At 52.5% G+C, this 8,492-nt stretch overlaps 1 long non-coding RNA gene across 1 annotated transcript; it reads left to right on the top strand.

Annotated features, from left to right (window-relative positions):
• Positions 1 to 2,335: 2,335 nt before the first annotated feature.
• On the top strand, positions 2,336 to 4,736 carry LOC121020579 (uncharacterized). Its single transcript, XR_005786210.1, has 2 exons — positions 2,336 to 3,506; positions 4,256 to 4,736. It is a non-coding gene; the product is annotated as an uncharacterized LOC121020579 (long non-coding RNA).
• Positions 4,737 to 8,492: the final 3,756 nt, after the last annotated feature.

Genomic DNA, 8,492 nt, shown 5'->3' with positions numbered 1-8,492 from the left:
CCCCCAAATCCGCACCCCGTCTGCGGCTGGAGGGGCATCATCCCAGGTGTGTCTGTAAAGCTGCATCTTGCCCGTCTTCAAAACAAGCGTTCTTTTTATACAAAGGAAAACAACTAAATAAAGGTCCTAAAGCCCACGCCTTCACATTCACACACCAAAGAATTTCCCCGGTGGCCAGAGGAAGGCTGGAGGGCGGGAGACGGAGGCGGCGGCTGCAGCTCTTGGCGCCCGGGGAGTCTCCCCATCCCACCCCGCCCCGCTGCCCGCCGAGAGCGCAGTAGCTGGGCGCCAGGGAGGGTACATGAGGCCTGGGAGACGAGACTGGAGCGCAGAGTTCCACGGGCTCGGCCCTGGGGGGAAAGCTGTGGTCTCCTCGCTTGGGGGAGTCAAGACCATGGAGGGGGGGTGGGGGGTGGGAGTCGCCAGATTACAAAAGTGGCTTAGAAATCCTTCTAGGGCGCGGTGGGGGAAGAGTCAAGTCAATTGCTTACACAAACAATGACTTAAAGGACCCTCCCCACTCTTGTCTGGGAGCTAAAGCCCCTGTTTGGTCCCCTTGGAGAGATGCGGAAACTGAGGCCTGGAGAGGGGCTGTTTCTACCCAAGCGATCCGCCGGCCTCCCAGCGCCAACGCGGGCCCAGCTCTGGCTGCAGCAAAGGAAGGAGCAGAGCCCTCGGTTTCCAGCCAAGAAAGGGCAAAGCGTAGGTTACTGAAGGCTTCCCGTTTTCTGAGGTTTCCAAACACCTGTCCGAGCCCTGCTTTTACCAGTCGGCAATTTAAACAATCTTGCTCCCTGCTTTCCAGAGGTCGGTGTAAGAAGCCGACGCGTGGGGCCTGCTGTGGATTTGGGGTCTCCTTCTCTCTCTGTCCCCTCCCCTGCTCGTACTCTCTCTCTCTGTCTCTCAAAAATGAATTTGTTGGGGCGCCTGGGTGGCGCAGTCGGTTAAGCGTCCGACTTCAGCCAGGTCACGATCTCGCGGTCCGGGAGTTCGAGCCCCGCGTCGGGCTCTGGGCTGATGGCTCAGAGCCTGGAGCCTGTTTCCGATTCTGTGTCTCCCTCTCTCTCTGCCCCTCCCCCGTTCATGCTCTGTCTCTCTCTGTCCCAAAAATAAATAAACGTTGAAAAAAAAAATTAAAAAAAAAAAAGAATTTGTTTTAATTAAAAAAAAAAAAAGAAAAAAGAATTAAAAAAAAGAAGCTTCGCTTTCCTGAAAACCCGGCACATTTCCCTTTAGAGACCACACCGTAGGACTTCTCTCCTTCTGTGCCTGTAGTGCCGGGAGATTCAGGCCGACTGTAACCCCAAGCACAGTCATCGCTAGATAGACTTGCCTCCCGCCTTCCTCTCTATGGTTTCTGATCTCTCTTTTCTTATTTTATTTTTAACTATTGTCCGGTGCATTTGGAGGAAGCTACTTGACGGTCCCTTTGAACCGTAAACAAAAGAGACCCAGCCATAGTGGGGGATTTATCACAGTCCTGGGAGAAAAGAAGCCTCTTAGCTGCAACGAAGTCCGTGCCTTACTCCTCAGGTGACCTCCTGACGGGGAAGTCCTTTGGCCTCGTTTTATGGAAGGGAAAAGAGGTCTCGGTTATTAAAGGGGTGCTGGTCAGCGGGGAGCAGGCTCGGGCAGACAGAGGTGCCCTGCAGGCCAGAGGAACACACGGAACTCTTGGGGCCTGCTTCTTTCTACCTCCTTTCCTGCAGAACTTCCCCCCTCCAAAGCTTCCAGCCTCCGCGGCCTCCCACGGATGCAGTAAGCATCGGTGTGCGACCTCGAGTGGCTTCACCGCTGACACCCACACATGCCCACAAGCAGGGTTATCTCAGGGCAGCCAGAGCCAAGCTGAGAACCCCGGGTGCAGGGTGCAAGGATGGGGAGCCCACTTCCTCAGCCCCTCCGCAAAGGGCTCCGGGCATCTGCCTCCCTGCCCCATCCTGCCCGCTTGGCTGCGGCTCCTTTCCTTCCAAGCAGGGCAGGCGTTATCCAGCTCGAACCCTTGCCCTTTTGCCTTAGAGAAACGTGTGGGGAAGCTTCTCGGAGTACCTGTCCTGGAGCCAAACTCAGCCGTGGAGCTGTGTGACCTCAGGCAAGTGATTTACCTTTTCTGTGCCTCCAGTTCCTCATCTGAAACACAGGGATGCCGATCTTGGCTTTCAGCATTTAGAACTGTTCGGAGAAGCGCCCGAGGTACTACATGTAAAGTGCTTCCAACAGTACAGAGCAGAGTGAGCCAGCCCCACCCCCCCGCCCCCCAAAACGTTACTGAGCTATCCTAGAACACAGTCTCTGTGCTTGGCTCTCCAACAGTATTTCCCCATAGCAGCCGCAGGTTGTGACCTATTAACACATTCGTGTACTGGAAACCCGTTCGGTGGGTCAAGGTTAAAAAAACGGAACAGGATAGAAACGGTCAGATTTTAGGTATGTGTGAGTGTGCATTCGTCAAGATGTGAAATGCATTTCTCACCGCAGGCCCCTTGGACAAGGTCACAGTGGTGGCAATGGAAGGGCCCTGCAGACCGTGAGAGAACGAGGTCAAGGTCAGAACTGATTCCTGGAAAGGCTGACTTCTGAGGACTCGGGCTTGGAGGAGCCTGAGGAAAAGAAGGCGGGGGTCCTTGCAGCCCCCATCCCCGGGCTGTGCCTTGTGGACGATGACTCACAGCTGGACTGAATGATCCAGAAAGACCCAGATTAGCTCAGAGGTGGCCCAGGTGAACCAGGCTTTTCTGGGGCCCGGGTTGAACTGATGGAGGTTGAGTGTCTGGGCCCAAGTAAATACGGGCTCCAAACAGAAATTGAGTTATCCTTTTTGGAAAACACAAACAACTCTAAACCCAGGATGCCTCGGGTTCGAATCCCAGCTCAACCACCTACCAGCTGTGCAAAGGCTGGGAGGACCACTCCAGCCCTGCTGACCTGGGGCTGGGGGAGGGTCCTGCCCCTGGTACAAAGTCAGTGTTCCAGAAAGAGCAGTTGGCTTTTCAACATATCTTCTGATGCTGTGGAGGGATTGGGGACAGAAGGGCACCAGGGTGTGGGGTCATGAGGCCGGATCCGACCTCCTGCCTCCATAAACTGGGGATGACCCAGGTTTTGTAACACTGACTCATTTGGCCCGCATGCATGCCTGCTACAGTCTGGGCCCTGGGATAGAGCATTGTACAAGCCAAAGACCCGCCCTCCCCGGGCTTATCCTCCGCGGGAAGAGAAACTATGAAGAATAAAACTAAGCTACAGTGTCTTAAAGTAGTGAAGCCCTGCGAAGAAATAGGAGGCAGGGGAGGAGGGGAGAGAGAGGTGCCCTGCAGGCCAGAGGCGTGCAGGAGAGACGGCGGGGTCTACAAAGATACCTGCCCAGTCCTCGAGACTGTCAAGGTCATCAAAGACCAGGGAAACTGGAGCAGCTATCAGAGCCCAGAAGAACCTAAGGAGTCATGTGTCATGGCAATGTCACGTGGTGCCCTGGCTGGGCTCCTGGCACAGAGAGAGGACAGGAGGTAAGAACTAAGGTAGTACGGGTTGAGTTAATAATAACGTCTCGATGTTGGTTCATTAGTTGTGACAAATGTGCCGTGGTCACATAAGATAGTAGCAAGAGAAGACACTAGGTGTGCGGTATGTGAGAACTCTCTATCCTCTGAGCAGCTTCCCTGTACATCTGAAACTCTTCTCAAATTAAACATTTATTTAAAGAAAAAAATAATGGAACAGGGAGGTGTGGGAGGAGAAGGCGTTGTGTTACAGGGTGGAATACGATGGTTTGGGGCAGGGGTCAGAGTCCCCGGGGGGGGCGGGGGGGGGGCGGTTGCAGAAAGTGAGAAGGCGTGGCCCTGGAGCCTGTTGGGGCGGAGAGAGTATTTTTGAACCTTCCCTGGGGACCCTGAGACCCAGCCCTGCCCCACCCCACCCCCAGCCTGTCCCCTCCTCCTTAAGATGGGGTTTATTACCCCAGCTTCAGAGAGCTCGTAAGACCGACAAGAGATGTTTCGGTGAAAGTGGTTTGGAGACAGACGCAGCTTTGCAAACAGGGTGCAGACGAGCGGTGCTGGATGGAGCTGGGTTTTGCTCGCGAGCTGAGCCCGGCCATAATGCCACCTGCATTATGCATCTAGACCTGTTCTGTCTAGATAAGTATCCCTCTAGATAGGTATCGATCATTAAAGGCATTGTGTCTGAGGAGCACCCCCAGGTGAAACCCCAAAAACCTCAAATGGGAAGGCACACGTCTGGTGACTTTTTTCCCCAGACAGGAAAATGAGACGCAAAGAGCATAAATGCCGAAGGAGTGAGAGAGGAGTTAGAAGGAGGACAGCCATGTTCTTCCTGGACAGGGCTGAATGGTGGCCTCCGAAAAGGTATGTCCAAACCCCACTCCCTGAGACCTAGGAATGCGACCTTATTTGGAAATAGGGTCTCTGCAGACGTAATTAAGTGAGGGATCTGGGGATGAGGTCATCCCGGATTATCTGAGTGGGTCCTAAATCCGGTGACAAGCATCCGTACGAGAGGAAGACAGAGGGAAAGTGGAGACAGAGGAGAAGGCCATGTGCACTTGGAGGCAGAGGCTGGGGCAAAGCGGCCACCAACTGAGGAACATTGGGAGCCACCAGAAGTTGGAAGAGGCCAGGAAGAATTCCCCCCTAGAGTCTCTGGAGGGAATGGCCCTTGGTTTTGAACTTCTGAACTCTCCCTGAACTGTGAGAGAATAAATATCTGGTGGGCTTTTTTTTTTTTTTTTTAGTTAGTTAATTTATTTATTTGTTTGTGTATTTACTTATAATCTCTACACCCAACTTGGGGCTTGAACTCACAACCCTGAGGTCGAGCGTCACATGCCTGGGGCGCCGGGGTGGCTCGGTCGGTTGAGCCTCCAACTTCGGCTCAGGTCATGATCTCACAGTTCACGAGTTCGGGGCCTGTGTCGGGCTCTGTGCTGTCAGCTCAGAGCCCACTTTGGAGCCTCTGTCCCCCCCATCCTCTGCCCTTCCCCCGCTCGTGAGCTCGCACACAGGCGCGCTCTCTCTCTCTCTCAAAATAAACATTAAAAAAAACAAAAAAAAGTGCCACATGCTCTACTGACAGAGCCAGCCAGGCACCCCAAATTTCTGTGTTTTTTTTTTTTTTTTAATTTTTTTTCAACGTTTATTTATTTTTGGGACAGAGAGAGACAGAGCATGAACAGGGGAGGGGCAGAGAGAGAGGGAGACACAGAATCGGAAACAGGCTCCAGGCTCTGAGCCATCAGCCCAGAGCCCGACGCGGGGCTCAAACTCACGAACCGCGAGATCGTGACCTGGCTGAAGTCGGACGCTTAATCGACTGCGCCACCCAGGCGCCCCTGGTTTTTGTTTTTTAAACCACAGGGTTTGTGGTGCTTTGTTACAGCAGCCACAGGAAACTAATGCACACTCGTTTCTTCGGGGGATTATCACGGAACCAGTAAATCTGGCTACACAGCAAATGAACCGAAGCAGAACGATGGTGAGCGGTCAGCATTATCATGCTTTTCAGGCTGTCCTGTTTCCTCCCCTTGGAGCCCCCTGTGGAGCACATGCTGTTATTATCCTGACTTCACAGGCAAACAAACTAAGGCAATGCTGTAGGTAACTCGCCAAGGTCACCGGCGGGCAGGTGGGAGTGCCCTAAGTGGCAGCCTTCCTAGGCCCCCGAAGTCAGGTGATGGGAAGAGCATGAGGTCTATTGGCCGAGCAGCAGCAGGAGGTTGGGCACTGAACCAAAAACAAAAGCGTGTCACCTTAACCCTGTGAAGGGCCCGCCTTCTCCCCTGGGCCAGAATTGTCCAGAGGAAGCCATGGCACGCCCACCTGACGGAATGGTGTGCACCCATCGAAGACGGCCTTCTGAAGCCTGTAGCATCATGGGAAAGGATGACGTCGCCAAGCGAACAACGCTCCCTGCAGAACTGCCTCTGTGCAGGGTCGCCCCCCCTGGCAGGGTGACATGTGCACATGGGTGTAGCAGGAGGGGACTCTTGAGCCACGTGGCTCTCCACACCGTCTCTGGTCAGATGTCCTTGCCTTTAAGCATGCCCAAGTTGATGGCCCGGGGCTGGTCACCTGGCCCCAGGTTCGCCAGCCAGCGGTTCCCTTAGGAATACAGAGTAGTGATTCCTCGGGTGCCTGGAGCTTGGGTGCTGTGCACTCACGCGAGGGAGCTGTGGGTCGCTTATGCTGCTCAAAAAGACTGAAGCCATCAGAGAAGCAGCTGTGCAGAGACAGAGACTGAGAGAAAATCAGGAAAGCAGATGTACAGAGAGGAAGAGACAGTCACAGGTGAGAGATACGATTTCAGGCAACTTTTCAGCTCCTTTCCGTGTATCTTGTTGAGGTTCCACTGCATTCTTGCCCTTGGGTTCTTTTTTTTTTTTAAGGCCGATCTTAGGGGTGCCCCGGTGGCTCCGCTGGTTAAGCATCCGACTTGGGCTCAGGTCACGATCTCGCGGTTCGTGAGTTCGAGCCCCGTGTCGGGCTCTGGGCTGACAGCTCAGAGCCTGGAGTCTGCCTCGGATTCCGTGTCCCCCTCTCTCTCTGCCCCTCCCCTGCTCACACTCTCTCTCTCTCTCAAAAATAAAATAAGCTTTTCAAAAAATTTTTAATGTTTATTTATTTTTTTGAGAGACAGAAAGAGAGCACGAACAGAGTAAGAGCAGAGAGAGAGGGAGACACAGAATCCGAAGCAGGCTCCAGGCTCTGAGCTGTCAGCACAGAGCCCGATACGGGGCTCGAACTCACGAACCGTGAGATCGTGACCTGAGCTAAAGTCAGACACTCAACCGACTGAGCTACCCAGGTGCCCCTGCCCTTGGGTTCTTCTGAAAGTCGCTCACACCCTTAGGCTTTATTCCCTTATTTTGCTTAAAATCTGTATCCATTTCCCAGGACCGCAGTGTCAACTTAGCACAATCTGGGTGGCTTAAAACAACGGGAAGTTATTCTCTTATCGTTCTAGTGGCCAGAAGTCTGAAATTGAGATGTTGGCAGGGCTGGCTCCTTTCAGAGGCTCTAGGGAGAATCTGTTCCAGGCCTCTCTCTTATCTTCTGGTGCTGCCTTCTTGGCGTTCAATGCCTTGTTGATGCAACACTCTGATCTCTCCCTCCGTCTTCACTGGCATTCTCCCCACGTGTCTGTGTTTGTGTTCAAATGTCCCTCTTCTTATAAAGATACCCTAATCCAGGATGACCTCATCTTATTTCATCTGCAAAGACTCTATTTTCAATTAAGGTCACATTCTGAGTTTCCATGTGAGCATGAATCTGGGGGGGGGGGGCGGAAAATAATCAACCCAGTACAAACCCTCTTGAGTTGGTTTCTGTTTTCGTTTTTCAAGTAATCTCCACACCTAACATGGGGCTCGAACTCATAACCCTGAGATCAAGAGTCACGTGTTCTACTGACTGAGCCAGCCACGCTCCCTGATTTCTGTTTTTTGGAAAAAAAACAAAACAACAACAACAACAACAACCAGAATTAATACAGAAATGGGCATCGGAAATGGAATGGAAAGAAACAGCTTTTTATTTTTTCTCGTTTTTTTAAATGTTTATTTATTGATTTAAAAAAATTTTTTAGCGTTTATTTATTTTTGAGACAGAGAGAGACAGAGCATGAACGGGGGAGGGGCAGAGAGAGAGAGAGGGAGACACAGAATCCGAAGCAGGCTCCAGGCTTCCAGCTGTCTGCACAGAGCCTGACACGGGGCTCGAACCCACGAGCTGCAAGATCATGACCTGAGCTGAAGTCAGACGCTTAACGGACCGAGCCACCCAGGCGCCCCCAAGAAGCCGCTTTTTAAAGAAGGTATTGAAACTTGGGTGACTTGAGAGAGACTTGAGAGAGAAGGGTGATGCGGATTCCCACTCCCTGGACGAACATCAGCAGTTCTCGCCGGTGGTAACAGATCAGTTCATTTGTCTTCAGTGATCTCACGGGACTCAGAACATGTGCCAACCAAGGGGGACGCTTTAAGAAACTTGTCTGGCATATTAGTATGTGGATTCCTTCTAGCAGCCTTCAGAAGGTGCCACAACATGAGCTTTTGTTCAATTCTGCTCAAGATCGGGGTGGGGAGGGAAGGGTGGGGCAAATATTTAACTATGTTGGGGGAAGTCCTTTTTTCTATAGCCAGTGACAACCACGCATCAAATAGTCATGAACCTGCCACATAGCAGGAGCCACATTGTGCGTGACCCTAAGGTTAACGCACCAAACACAAAAGTCTGTGAGCTTAGCAAGTGGAACAGGGATATTTGGGAAGAGCCACGGGAGTGAATAACCCTCAACCTCTGGCCCTTTAGCCTCTCATTGTCAAGTGTCATGAAGGCAGGTAGGGGTAGCATTTCAAGAGAAATTAAGGGCGCCTGGGTGGCTCAGTTGGTTAAGCGTCCGACTTCGGCTCAGGCCATGATCTCACAGTTCATGGGTTTGAGCCCTGCATCAGGCTCTGTGCTGACAGCTCGGACCCT

The sequence above is a fragment of the Herpailurus yagouaroundi genome, unplaced genomic scaffold (assembly GCF_014898765.1).
Source record: "Herpailurus yagouaroundi ecotype Mexico unplaced genomic scaffold, PumYag 77, whole genome shotgun sequence".
In the NCBI taxonomy this organism is placed as follows: Eukaryota; Metazoa; Chordata; class Mammalia; order Carnivora; family Felidae; genus Herpailurus; species Herpailurus yagouaroundi.
The sequence above is the reverse complement of the archived record's forward strand: the minus strand, read 5'-3'. Positions and strand labels throughout refer to the sequence as shown.